The sequence below is a fragment of the Ambystoma mexicanum genome, chromosome 10, assembly GCF_040938575.1.
Source record: "Ambystoma mexicanum isolate Mex_15411 chromosome 10, UKY_AmexF1_1, whole genome shotgun sequence".
Classification (NCBI taxonomy): domain Eukaryota; kingdom Metazoa; phylum Chordata; class Amphibia; order Caudata; family Ambystomatidae; genus Ambystoma; species Ambystoma mexicanum.
The window spans coordinates 810,345,343-810,359,210 of NC_090932.1; the positions used below are offsets into that span (position 1 = coordinate 810,345,343).

The 13,868-nt window shown below is 44.4% G+C and overlaps 1 protein-coding gene across 1 annotated transcript in view; it reads left to right on the forward strand.

The window, feature by feature from the left end:
* Positions 1-1,655: 1,655 nt before the first annotated feature.
* The window catches only part of LOC138491776 (otolin-1-like), a 208,872-nt gene continuing 196,659 nt past the window's right edge, over positions 1,656-13,868 (forward strand). Inside the window, exon 1 of the mRNA XM_069618481.1 lies at positions 1,656-1,718. The gene's annotated coding sequence lies outside the window, so the exon portion shown is untranslated. The remainder of the gene's footprint in view (positions 1,719-13,868) is intronic.

Sequence of the window (13,868 nt, forward strand, 5' to 3'; positions counted from 1 at the left end):
TTTGTGAATCGCTTTGACACATATCACAATTATGCAACACACTTAAAGGGCTGCCACAAATACTTTGGGCAATTTTTGAGCTTTTTTGGTAAATCGGGCCCTATGTTTTTTTTTCTTTTCCACTAGTGCAACTTTTGCTCAAATGCGAATTACACTTGCACTGATGTAAAGTTTCTGCCACATTGCGCTATTTTGCGAACAGGCACAAATGAAGACTGTCTCAACGTTGCTCCTTTTCTTTTGTTAATGTTAAAACTTTATATTATAAAAATTAATGTCTAAAGTCTTGTCAATGTCTTATCTTTGACCGTGCTATCAGTATTTCAGGGAAGGGTGATTTTAGGGAGACTTCAAGTCAGTGAGGTAAGGGCGCTAGCACATGCCCCTCCCCCCTTCATTCTGAGAATTGTATTACATTTTATTTTTACTTATATTGCATTTTTATGTGATGTAATTATCATAAGTCTTTTTAGTGTATTTCACATGGATTGTTTCTGATAGCATTTTATTGTGCTGCACGAATGAAAAAAGGAAATGAACTGGATAATAGTATTATTATACATAATGTTGCGTCAGAATGGACCAAAACAACAAACAGAGTCGTGAATTTACGACTCCTTAGTTTGTGAATTTGGTCCTCCAAAAGAGGATCGTTTTAACCCATGTGGGTGGACAGATCTCTCTCTCTCTTTCAAAAACGGATTACTCTGCACTTAGCTGTCCATCGGGAAGCCCTCAGCTATCCCTCCACGGTGGCAGAAATCTCCATAAGTGTAGGCGGTGCACAGCCTGTCTAAAAGGGAGAGACAAAGAATAGTCCTCTGTTTTAAAAAAAATCTTTTTCCTGAATTCTGTCAGGCAAACATGCTTAAAAACTGCAGAGTACACCCTCCAAGAGGGAGCAGTAACTAGCAACTCCTAATCAAGCCCCACACAATGGAGTCAGTTTATCAGCAGATGTTATGGTGATAGTTAAATAGGTATCCCCCAGATCTGATACGAAATGTAAACAGCTACATTCGAGTAGGGATTTTCTCTTAATGTATTCAACCCTCCAAAGGTGTTTGTCCTTCCCAGCTTCTGTGGCACACCATGTTGTCCTACTCATGTGGAGGGGCCCGTTTCGTTTAGATGTCATGCCCCCCATCATGTTTAGCAAACCTACTATACTGAGTATACAGCTGGCTTATGTAAGAAACTGACAACATGTCACCTAGGTACGGCTCCCAAAGGCTATATACAGCTACCACTTAACATAAATTCATGTCTACAATTCAACCAAAGCTGCCTGTTTCTTCTCATGGCATTTTTGCGTAATACTATTATTCGACCCTTTACTTGATTTTTTTTAACCTAGCACCTGATTGTGTCTATGGTCTGCCATACACACCTGTCGCATAAAATGTACAGCTGCTACAGCTGTAGCCTGCGCCCCTGTACTTTTCCTGTCTTGGAAAGAAGCCAGCAGAAGAACAAATAACAAGTAAACCCCAGATTGAACCCACAACATTAGCATTTTCTCACATTTCAGTGCTAGGATTCTTTCTTTCAGCAGAATCATCCAATCCTGAGGTGCTCCGGTGGAGGGATCTTCTTTCATTGGCTGAAGTCAAATGAATCAATGCAATAAAATAGATTTGCGCCCGGATGGGAGCAGACTGCTTTTGCCATTGTGCCAAACAGGGGGCTGTTATCCTGATAAAGGGACCACTCATCAGGTAGGAGGGCTGGCTTTACTTTGCGTTTAGTCCAACCACTAGTTTACAATGCAGTCACGTCACAGGCTATAAGAAACAACCTTGTGGTATGTATGTTGCATCGCGTTTATCAAGGTTTGGATTTTATAGTATATTGTGTATTGCAGGTGTTTTTCGGATTTTTGTTGTTGTTGAAACTATGCAGAATCTGCTTGATTGTCAGGTGGGAACTGCAGAACCGCAACCTCTCCTGTATTGCACTGTTCGCGTGCCTGGAGGCAGCTAGTAGCCATCAGAATGAACCTGCATGCTGATATAGCCAGTTCATCAATAACTAATGAAATCGAGTTGTAAAATGTACAAAAATACTTAGTTTCATGAATGTCATTTACCAAAGACTAACAATGAATTTACTTTTGTGCATGAGTTTGGATCTAATTCTGATTTACTGTTGACTTCATCGCGGAGAAGGCTGCCTGATTCACAGCGAGGTTTCTGCTCCTACCTCTGGCTTTCTCTGGGCTCCAGAAGTCAGAGTTATGCTTAATACCCTGTGTGTGATTCAACTTGACCTCTCTGCGTTTAAACCGGCGCCCTATTTTGGGAACAGAAAGAAGGCCGTCCATGGGGGCCGAGGCAGTTACTATATTGATTCTGAAATAGCAAGTGACTGAGCCTAGTTTGTTTTTCTTCAGTTATGTTTTACAGGCACAGAAAGTTAAATTCCATTTATTTTAAAATGGCAAGCTAGTGAGGGTTGTATGCCAAACATTATTAAAGCTGAAATGTATGGAGTAAGGAAATGCTCTGAACGTACACTGCCTTGTGAAGACTTTCATAAGCAGTTCGCCTTTAGAGGGCTCCAGTGCTCTCTGCTTGCACATGAAAGACAGCTCGGTTTAAAATAGTGGGTGGTGGTAGCAGCAGCATAGCTGCTTTCGAACATACTCTGCAGAGTAAAGACCGACACAGAATGCGATACTATCTAATCTTGCATCTTTTGGTCCCGGGAACCTCAGTGCCCATTGTTCTTGTAAGTGTTCACGTTAAGGACCGTGCTGGTAAGACAATATCATTCATCCAAGGTATTAACTCAAAACAAAACGTTTCTGCGAGCTGAAATTATGTCAGCGAGATTTACATCTTGCTTCAACCAATCCCCTTTCGGGAAGAAAAAAAAGCAACAAAAACCCCTCAATTCCCCGTTTGGTCTCCCAGGTTTCCAACAGACGCGCGTGATATTTCAAACAGTGAGCTGTTTGCCCTACGTAGGCATTTTGTAAGGACGTTTGCCTTGTGTTAGTGTCAGTGGCGCCATTTTGTTTCGTATTAGTAGAAGAGGAACACGCTGCCTTTTATTTATGAACAGTATGTCTGAACAGAGCTCGCGTCGCCGTCTTGCTCCAAAGACTCTGATGTGCGGATGATATAAATCACCACCGTGCTCGTTGGTGTAATCACCAGCCGGAAGTCCACTCCCTGCTTTCCCATTATCGACCTGGCCGCAGCAGACCTGCTCCATGCTTGTTCAACTAGATAATTTGAGACAAAGCACCCACTCCACCTGGCAAAGTGTAAAATCAATAGCATCATTATTAGTGCTTTGATTTAAGTTGAGGTACACGATGGGTATATCACAACTCGTTCCAAAGAGGTGTTTTTGCATTGTGCTTCTTACTGCACTCACAGGACCCGCATCAACAATACAGTATAATCATATAACATATATTTAAAATCAGAAAAATCGAAACTACATACAAATTAAAATAAACAGACCTTTCTCACATCCAACTGTAGGCTGTAGTGGCGTTTGATACTTTTTTCTTTTGTTTTTTTAAATGCTGGATTATTTTAAGAGAATAGAATTTTAAAATTTAGTAGAACAGCGTTCTCTAAAAACATAACAATCAATGTGTTTAATTGTTAAATCAATAGAGATATTCTAGGGGAAAATCCAAAGCAGAGAAACAAAGATGTTTTAGGAAGATTCGAATAGGCTTCAGGCAGTTTCCTATGCCATTCCATGTAAACATTTAAAAAGAGTGAATGCATGCAGTGCGTGGTATGCTAAATTGAAAAGTGATATCTATTCAGTTTTATGAACAAGAATATGTTTTTGAAATTAAAAACAATTAAGAAAATTGGAAAATTGCTACAACTATTTTTGCACAAATATATATTTTTTAAATGGGCATTACCTAATAAACATAAAACACGCTTTTGTGCAGAGAGCTGACATCATAAAAGACTGTACACTCTCCAATAGTACTGTTATGTTCTCTAGGGAAATGATTGGAGACTCTCATTGACACCCATTGGGCCTGATTTACCAAGCCTTTTTCAATGGGGTTTTCCCATTCAAAGTGTTTTTGTAAATCAGGCCCATTGGGTTTAATTGTGACGTCCCCATCTGATTATCTCATACAACCTTAAGGCTAGCCTTTGAATTCACCAACATTTTCAACTGGCTCTTTTAGACAAAAATAATGAATCCAAGATGGTTCAAGTTGTACTGTCCAAACAATCAACTAAAAAACAGAGGTGTTCCTTTAACAAGTTAAACATACATATTTTGAAAATGGTCACATTCTGGGTAAAAGTCACAGGCATTTTTAAAATGACAGAATGTATTAGAAATGTTTAAATAGCACGTAGAACAAATCTAAAACGCCTTAATCTGGTCCAGTGCTAGAAAGGGAAAGAAAACAACTGGAGCATTCCACCTGCGAGGCGTGGCCAAGCGATGGGGGCCTTGCTAGGGTTGGATTCATCAAAGGCAAGTGATAGGCTTGTTAGGTGTAAAGACAAAACACAGTGCTAAAATAATACTCGATTTCATCGAAATTACTTGAAACGTGCAAAAAAAACGTAGCCAACATATCAATCAACATAGTTTTATTTATTTAATTTATTTATTTCATGTGGTAATACACCCAAACCCTCTGGTATCACGGCGTAGGTTACAAGAATACTTGGTGCTAAGTTGGTACAGGATTACTTGGTACTTAGTTGGTAAGATAAACATATTTGTGAGCATACAGTTTTGTTTCTTTAGCAAGTCATACAGTTCTTTACATGGTGTTACATAGTTAAGCAGGGCTTAACTGTAAGGGTACAGTGAGTACAGGGTAGACATATTTGTTAGCATACTTGTAGGCATACAGTTTTGTTTCATTAGCAAATTATACTATTCATTTCGTAGTGTTACAGAGTCAAATTGGAGTTAGCTGTAGTGGTACAGTGCTATAAGTTTACATTCTTACAAAATGTCAATCCTTTTGGCTTTGGTTATTGTGCTGTAGGGATTGAGGTTTTTAGAAATGGTTAAATAACCAGGTTTTAAAGGATTTCTTGAATTTGGGGAGGGACGGTTCATTGGAGATAACCGCTGGAAGTGAGTTCCAAATTCTGGGGGCTGCTAGAGGCTGGAGTTCCCTGTTCTCACATTTTTGAATCGGAGATGCAAAGGTGTGTTCTAGAAGAGGTTTTGCGGGTTAGGCAATGGTTGAGGTAGCTTGGTGCTGAGCCAGTTATGCATTTATGTGCTATGGTGAGTGTTTTGTGTAAAATCCGAGCTTGTATGGGTAGCCAGTGGGCTTCTCTCCTATGTTGAGAAATGTAGTCTCTCTTTTTTATAGCTAGTGCTGCTCGGAGGGCTTTGTTCTAAATTAGTTGCATTTTGTTCAGGTTTTTTTTTTAAAGTCCCTAGTAAGAGTATGTTGCAATAGTCCATTTTTGCCAGTATAAGGGCTCTGGCAAGGGTGGTACAGTTTTGGGCTGTGAGAAGGGGCCTGCTTAGGGAGATGAGTTTCGCCGTATAAGCCATGGAAGATGAAAGCGCACTAATGTGTTTACACATAGTAAGACTAGAATCTAAATAAACCCCTATGGTCTTGACCTGTTTGGAGATATTTATTGGTGTGCCGTTGATGAATATGGCTGTGTATTGTGGATGTAGGTCTGGGGATCCTACTATCAGTAGCTCTGTTCTTTCTCCATTGAGCCAGAGGCTATTTGTTGCCATCCAATTCTGGATGATGGAGTACATTTTGTTTATAGCGATGGTGTCCTTTCGATATATAAGCTGAGATGGGGATGAGTATTTGTGTGTTATCCGCAAAGTTAGTATATATTACTCCCATAGCGTCAACGTCTGTGAAGAGTAATTTTGTTTATGCGTTATAGAGGTTCGAGGAGATGCATGAGCCTTGGGGGACCCCCAGTGGGACTGTGATTGGGTCTGCAGCAACATCACCTATTGCTACTCTCGATGTGCGGTCAGCAAGGAATGACTTGATCCATGCAGTGGCCTCTTTAGAGAAGTGGAAGTTGTTGGCAAGCGTAAGACAGAGTTTGGTGTGGTCTACTAAATCGAATGCCGTGGATAAGTCTAATAGTAGTAGGATGCATAGTTTACCTGAATCCCTGATGGCATCCACCTGTTTTTTTAGGTCCAGTAAAGCAGTCACCGTACTATGACTAGGATGAAATCCTGATTGTCTTCTCTCTAGTAGCTGGATGTTTTCGAGGTGGGATTCGACTTGTGTGTATGCAATTATATCTATTATTTTGAGGAGGAAGGGCACTGTGGTGATGGGCCTATAGTTGGTGGGGATGGTAGGGTCTAATGTGGGTTTTTGGAGAAGTGGGGTGACCCAGGCTTCTTTGATGTTGGCTGGGACAGTGTTGGATTCAAAAGAGGCATTATCAAAGTTGGTGATGATGGGTGCTAGTCTAGTGTTGGTGCGCAGTCCTTGACTAGTTTGGCCGGGAAGCTATTACCTTTACAATTAGATGGTTTGAGTGAAGCTATTGTTTTGAGTACGGACTCAGTGTTCACTGGTTTGAAGTGAAATTCAGGAGAGTTGGTGGTAGCGTGTGTCAGTGTTGGTAGAATGGGTTCAGTGGTGGGAGCTAGGAGGTTTCTATGTGACTCTATTTTGTTTTGGAGAGTGTTTATCTTAGATGCTAGTGCATCCTGGATAGTGGTGCACCATTCCTTGTTCACATTAACTGGACAGGGAGGGGGTATGGGGGTTTCTAATTCTCTGATGATAGAGAATACCTCTTTACTGTTGAAAGTGGCGTTAGAGATACGTAGGTTGAGGCAGTTGGCTTTCTGCGTAAACACTTCCTCTTTAGAAGTTTTAGATATAGGCTCCAGTTGTAGGAAGTTGATGGTGGTTTTAGGGTCAGTTGCTAATTTGAGAGCTAGGAGTTCATATCCTGGTAAGGTTTAGGAATTGCATTCTCTGAACTGGAGTGCAGATTTTGAGATGATGGCTACTCCGCCACCTGTGGTATCTTACCAATCAGCTCTGTATATTGTGTAGTCAGGTGGTATGGCGATGGTGAGTAGTGGACCTGAGGCTGAGTGCAACCAGGTTTCCGTTAATACTAGGAAGTCTAGCTTATATTCTAGGATGAGATAATGTATGTCGATGGCATGTGCTCCTAACAATCTTATATTGACCAGTGCACCTTTTAGCAGAGGTGTGTTAAGGTTGGTAGTGTTTTATTTGTGTTGTGAGTGCTGGGGTGTGTGCTAGTGGTGTGAGTGCAGTAAGGTTATGACTAACATGTTGCATGCAATTAGCTTTTGCAGGCCTCAGTATGCTAGGGTTCACGCTTTTGAGGGTATTGGTCACATGTTGGGTGCTTGTAGTGTTGGGGTGGTGTGAGAAGTTATATTTAATCATAGTGCGAGTGGATAGTATTGCTTTTCTCAAAGTGCCTAATACAGGCTTTGTGCATGTAAGGGAGCTGTGTGTTCTGGTGGAAAGCCTGATTTGGCGTTCTGCACCTATGATAGGTGTAGTAGTAGGTGTTGTGGGGATGGTGAAGTCAAACTTCCTACTGCACCTCCTCAGAGGTACACTGCCTTTCCTCTCCTTCCCCCAGAAGTTCATGGTCTCCCAAGCTCTGGTTCTGTTTAGTTTGAACTATTGTAACAGCTTCTTTCTAAATCTACCTGCTTCTACGCTCCGCCCTCTGCAACTAATTCAGAACAGGACTGCAAGGCTTGTCCTTGGCCTCAAGCTCTGGGATCGTATCTCTCCAGTTCTGAAATCCCTCCATTGGCTCCCAGTGGATGCAAGGATTACATTCAAAACCCTCTGCATTGTCCACAAGGCTTTCTGGGGCCTGGGTCCAAAATACCTTCAGCTATCCGTCCGCAAATACCTCTCCTCTCGAGCTCTTCGCTCCTCTACATCTAACTCCCTCAGGGTCAGTCATTTTTCTAAGAAACAAGCTGGGGGTAGATCTCTGTCTTCGGCTGGGGAATCCCTCTGGAACAGAGTCCCTGCCATTCTAAAACCTGAGGAGAACCATCTCCAGTTCCGGAAGCACCTCAAGACCTTCCTCTTTTCTTCTGCCTTCTCTCCCCTTCTCCCCCTGCTGATCTGTTCTCTCTTGGCACCGTGCACCTGGCCACTCTCTGTCCTCCTGGCCCAGGTACCTGCTCACCCTGCCAGACTCCTGCACTGCCTCTAGTGTGTGGAGGCAGAGGTATAGTGCGCGAGCAGGCGCGGTCGCATGCATCTTACCCTGTAAGAGAAGCGGGAGGCAGAGTGACTGGCCCCTCGGTCCCGACAGGCCATGGACAGGCAAAAGACAGGCTCTGGCCTTAAGAGGCGGGCCTTGGGAGGAAGTGGCCGGCTGAAGCCTTCCGGTTGATTCCTTCTGGGAAAATAGAGGGATTACCAAATCAGATTAGACCCAGGGGCTCACCCCCATGGTTGCTTGGAAGCCAAACAACAAAGGGCGGCGGCCATCTTAGGTGCTGGGTGCGTGGACACAGCGCCAACTAATCAGACTTTAGGGGGCATCGGGTGATGGTTCAGCATGCAGCAGGTGGAAATAATTAACAGGGGTGCTGCAGGTACACACGCTATTGATAGTGTGTTGTTTACCATGGAGAGGCAATGTCGTCGATGTCATAGTCGATGAATCCTGCTTCTCCTGAAGCTGCCTGGGCGGCGGGGGAATGGGCTCCTGCCGTCCTGGGAGAGATCTGCTTGCGTTCTGGCTGGGCAAAAGACAGGCTCTGGCCTTAAGAGGCGGGCCGTGGGAGGAAGTGGCTGGCTGAAGCCTTCTGGTTGCTTCCTTCTGTGAAAATAGAGGGATTACCCAATCGGATTCTACCAAGGGGCTCACACCCACGGTTGCTTGGCAGCCAAGCATCAACAAAGGGCGGCGGCCAACTTAGGTGCAGGGTGCGTGGATTTTGCGTCAAATCATCAGACTTTAGGGGGCATCAGGTGATGGTTCGGCATGCAGCAGGTGGAAATTATGAACAAGGCTGCTGCAGGTACACAAGCTATTGGTAGTGTGTTATTTACAATGGAGAGCAGATGTCGTCGATGTCGTAGTCGATGAGGCCCGCTTCTCCTGAAGCTGCCTAGTAAAATGCTGAACAAAAAGACTATAATTGTGGCTTTATTTTCTCCCTCCTGAGCAGAAACCCACATTTGCCAGCATAAAAAGTAAAGAGCCTATGAAAATCTGTTTCACAAATGTACGATCAAGGCAAAGAAACACAGTGAAAGCAAATGCATAATATCATCACATGCTTGTAGCTTCATGCACATCTCCATATTCTCTAACACCGGCACTCTTTTTTGGGGACCGGAACATGGCTGGGGCACGTGCAATTACTTTGTTTGTTCAGTTTTCCAAAGTTCCAAGATCATATATCATTCCGAGTCTGCTCTGCGGCTCTGCTTGCAGTTGCAGGCCATGGCTGGTTGCTGGGCCTGGGAGTATAGCAACAAACAGCCAATGGAAACCAGCATTCTGTTGTTACTATGCAGTATTTGATACATTCTGTATAGTAACACAGAATGTACAGTTTTCATTGGCTGTTCATCTCAGTCTCCAGCCAGTGAAATGACATGATGACGTTTGGGGGTGGATCACGTGGGTCTGTTTTTGTTGCAGAGGCAGGCCACCTTCACCACACGAGGCAAACTTGCTTTGTTAAGGCGTGGCATGACTCGTGAGGAAGGACAGCCTGCCCCTGCACGTGTGGTCCCGTGCGCGGCCTACTTGCAGGCAGTTTAAGAAGGCCTGGCTGGCTGGCTTAGTGTGCGGTGTAAATTCAGCTCAACTCAGTAACGTAACGGTAAGTACTAAGCCCCCCCCCAGACCTCCAACTTTGACTGCGGCCGGCGGTGTGGCACGCTGTGGTGACTGGCGCATGCAGGAGGCAGACAGCTGCTTGCCTGCTCCGCTCGTTGTGTGCCCGGGGCCGCCGCAGGCTCAGGATTTGACCTGAGCTGGCAGGCAGGCCGCGGGGCAATGCAAGCGGAGCGGTGTTATGCCTGCTGCTCTTAGCATAGTCCTAGCAGCGGGATGGTACGGCAGCTGGGTGTGTGCGAATGTTTTCTGGGCTTGCCGATGGGCCTGCCCTGCTCAAAAGGTGGCTCGGCAGGCAGGTGCGATGAAGGATTAAACATTAGTTACGCCCTCGGTGATGGTGAGGGGGCCGCGGGTCTTATTTGGATAACCAGTGACATCTGCTTTCCGGGGGAATTAATTAGGCTAGGGCGTTAGCCGCGTTAATTTAAAGCCATGTTGTGAATTTGCCGTACATGGGCAGTTGGGCATGGCTGGCACAGCCGCGCGTTGCATTTGATTATTTATGTTACTGTAAAGTTGATGGCTAGTTGTGCATGGGACATCAATAGCTTAACGTGTAGAGCATCAGTCTATCAGAAACCACATGAAGGGTTTGAGCTACCTATCATCAGGCATGTCGCATTTGGCCTCCGGGACGCACGCCTTTTCAGTGTTCTGAAAATGTTTTATAAAAAGTGCACCTGTGGCTTTAGCCCCTCTCCCCACCACATATATATCTTGACAATTATCTGTTGGCAGTTAAGCTCAGCTGCGCATTTTCTCCATGCTGCAGCAGCCATTGCAGGAATAAACTTGGAATACATTTTTTTTTTTTTTTTGCAGGCCGATCGCCATACTGGCTACTAGTGCCCATGACCAAGACAGGCGTTTTTAATTAAGCTCTCTAGCAAAAGGAAACAAATAATGTTGTGGGACTGCAGTCTAGCATTGCAAATTAATTAATATTAACACATTAATATCCGTCACCTCGATTAAGGTCATATGGGAAATGGGCGCCATAACCGTAGTTTCTTTCGAATTCAATCGTTCATGGGGTTTGTTATTACAATCACTGTAGTGATGGCCGGGACACTTTAATTTACAATGTTTCATTTGGATGGCTTTGCGCCTGCTCCCATTTTTCATTCAGTGTTAAAGATCCCTTCTTTGGTAGTAATACACGCGCAGGGAAGAGAGGCATGTAGAGTTTCTTCCCCAAAGGCGTCACTATGTCTTTGGTGTGATTTACTCACACTTGGTTTCCCCAGCTGGTGTGGGTGCCTAAGTGGGGGTGGGGAGCACGCCAGCATAGCACTATGTGGATGGACACCAAGCCGCACTCGTTTTAAGACCATTTAGCCATATGGATTACGCCAGGGGGATTATTGCCAGGAACTGGAATGAGAGGTGAGTGGGGTTTAGAAGCTGCGTTACAATACATGCATGGATTGTGATTTGCTTTGCTCGTTGTTCCATCCAATGGGGCACACAGGAACAACAATTTTATTTGGCACGAGTTTTTCTGCTTAAGGGGCTTTGGCTGGTAAAATAGCTCAGTGAGTTCAGTGCCCACTGTGCCAATTGGGACGTGCCATGTCTGTCACAGGTCCAAACAGGAATTGCTTTACGGGGTGGCCCAGTTATGGCAACAGCGTGTGTGAATGACACATTTAGTTTTAAGAGGTGGTTTTTATCACGGTCCGTTCTACCGACACTGCGAGGGAGGTATATAAAGGGTTCAATCAGCCAGAAACCTTCTATTATTGTCTCGGTCTGCTTAGAGAGAGGGCGCAGTCTGAAGGGGGACGGCAGTAGGGCTCCATGCCTGCAAGTTAGTTGGCTACCCTACCCTTCACGTCATTATGCAAGCAAATATATACAAACAATAATAGCACTAAATGGACATTCTGTGTTATTATACTCTTGCTAGGTGCCACTAATTCGACTAGGACATTATTAAACATGGTGATGGTATATATCAGTGGTTCAGACATTCATCTTGGTATGTGGCTTTCTTTTTAAAGTGTGGTGGATGTGAGCCGGCATCAATATTTTTAGAAAAAATGAAAATGAAGCAGGTGAACATGTCACCCAGTGCAATTCATCCCCATCATCAACAATATTGCCTTGTGCATAGTGCAGTTTAGCACCAGTGGAGCAGAATAGCCAAAAAATGCAATGCAGCACTGCATTCTTCATTTGTGAGTTTGTGACACTGGTGCAGTTGCCCTAATTTGGCCCCCTGCCGGTAATGATCAGAAAGGCCAGAAGGGGGGGACTCAAATAGGCACTGGGACTTAAAATGCCTTTTGAAACACAATGAACGATTTATCGATAGCAACATTTACTTAATGGAACACCGAATAATGTTCAGTTTGTGCACTTTGGATACCAGTGGCGCGTTTGAATAGTTAAACTGTATAATTCACAATACATATAATAATGTATACCTTAATTCATAGCAACTGAGATTTTAGTTTGGGAAAAGTGTGTGTTTAATGTTGCTTTTTCATGCACACTGTGCAAGTGAAATTGGTCAATACTGCCAACAGCACGTTGCACTAACGCTAAGTGATGAAACATGCCCACGGTAGCATACAAAAGAGACCCCCGTTTCCCTGTTGGACCAGGCCTTTGGGCATTACCTTATTGACATTTGGGACAGTTGAGTCTGTGGGCAGGGGTGAGGAGGAGCAGGCGTTGCTAAAGGGGGGATTGATTGAGGGGGCTATAACCCCACACTTTTGCCTCTGGCATTTTTTGCCACTCTTTTGCCTCTGGGTTTGCCGGAATGCTGGAACCACTACACCTACCATAACAAGTGTTTTCCAACTTTAAAGCATTATACTTTCTCAACCCATGTGTGCCCTTCCCCATCCATCCCACTACTAGCCTCTGCCAGCAGTTGCTCATGCAGCGCTAAACATGTGACATGAAGCAGCAGCAGTGTGATGGGCTGGTGGTGGGCCGATCTAGGTCTAGCACTGAACTGGTGTGGGCGGTGCGGCGGCGCTGCGCCTGGTATTATGGGGCCAATATTTTTTGGGGACTGGCGCTTATTTTTTTACAAATTAAGCACTGGTTGCATCCTTTAATGGACTTGTCACATGCCAACCATCCTTACCCATGAACTACATAAATTATACAAGACTCCTGCTTGTATTTACAAGCAAACAAAATCAATTAAGAGCAGACCTCTTCTGAGTTCAGAAGTTAAGCCTCGGAACAATGGCAGCAGCGGATTACTGCTGGTGCAATGTGTGGCATCTCAGACATGTGTTTTTAGTTAATAAAAACATCTGGAGAAACAATGTTTCCTGGAATCCAAATCTGAGGAAATCTAGCCCAATTCCAGAACTGATTTGCTCATAGATGCATAATTCCCAAACTACTACCTGTTCTTGAGGTATCTAAAGTGCAGAGTGTTTGCATTGCTGTTGACAGAGAAATTAGACCTTCAGAGTTCTTGCACGGCAAGTTCCTCCACTGTTTCCCAAGGTAAAGTGCTTGCTCGATATTAAAATAAACTGAACTTGTAAGGTGTTTCTCAGCAGCTTCTTGTATGATAATTATAATTAGTACCCGGCGAGAGATAATCAGATTGTTACATGCAATCTGATTGGCCCTCGCCAGGGATTTACCTGACGCAGAATCCCTCGAAGCTTAAACTTCCTTGATATCCCCGGCAGGGGGGGTGTGGCCGCCCCTCAGCCAATGAGGAGGCTCGGAACGGGGTAATCCCTTCTCTGAGCCACCACACGGCTGGAGACTGCCATCCTCCCCTGCCAGGGATTCAGGTAAGTGTTTTCTCCCGGCCTCCCCCCACCCCAAACCTGTAACTCGCTTTGCTTGGGCCTATAACTATGGGCCCTGGGGCATTACCTGACTTGATAACGCCCCAGCGGCTCGGGGCTTCTTGCTTAACTATCTGGTGGGAATTGCTGGTCATTATTCTTAATATAATTATTTGGGTCTGCTAAAGATATTGGGTCAGATATTCACAAAGCGTTTTTCAATGGGATTTTCCCATCTTCTGTCTTAATGTCCATG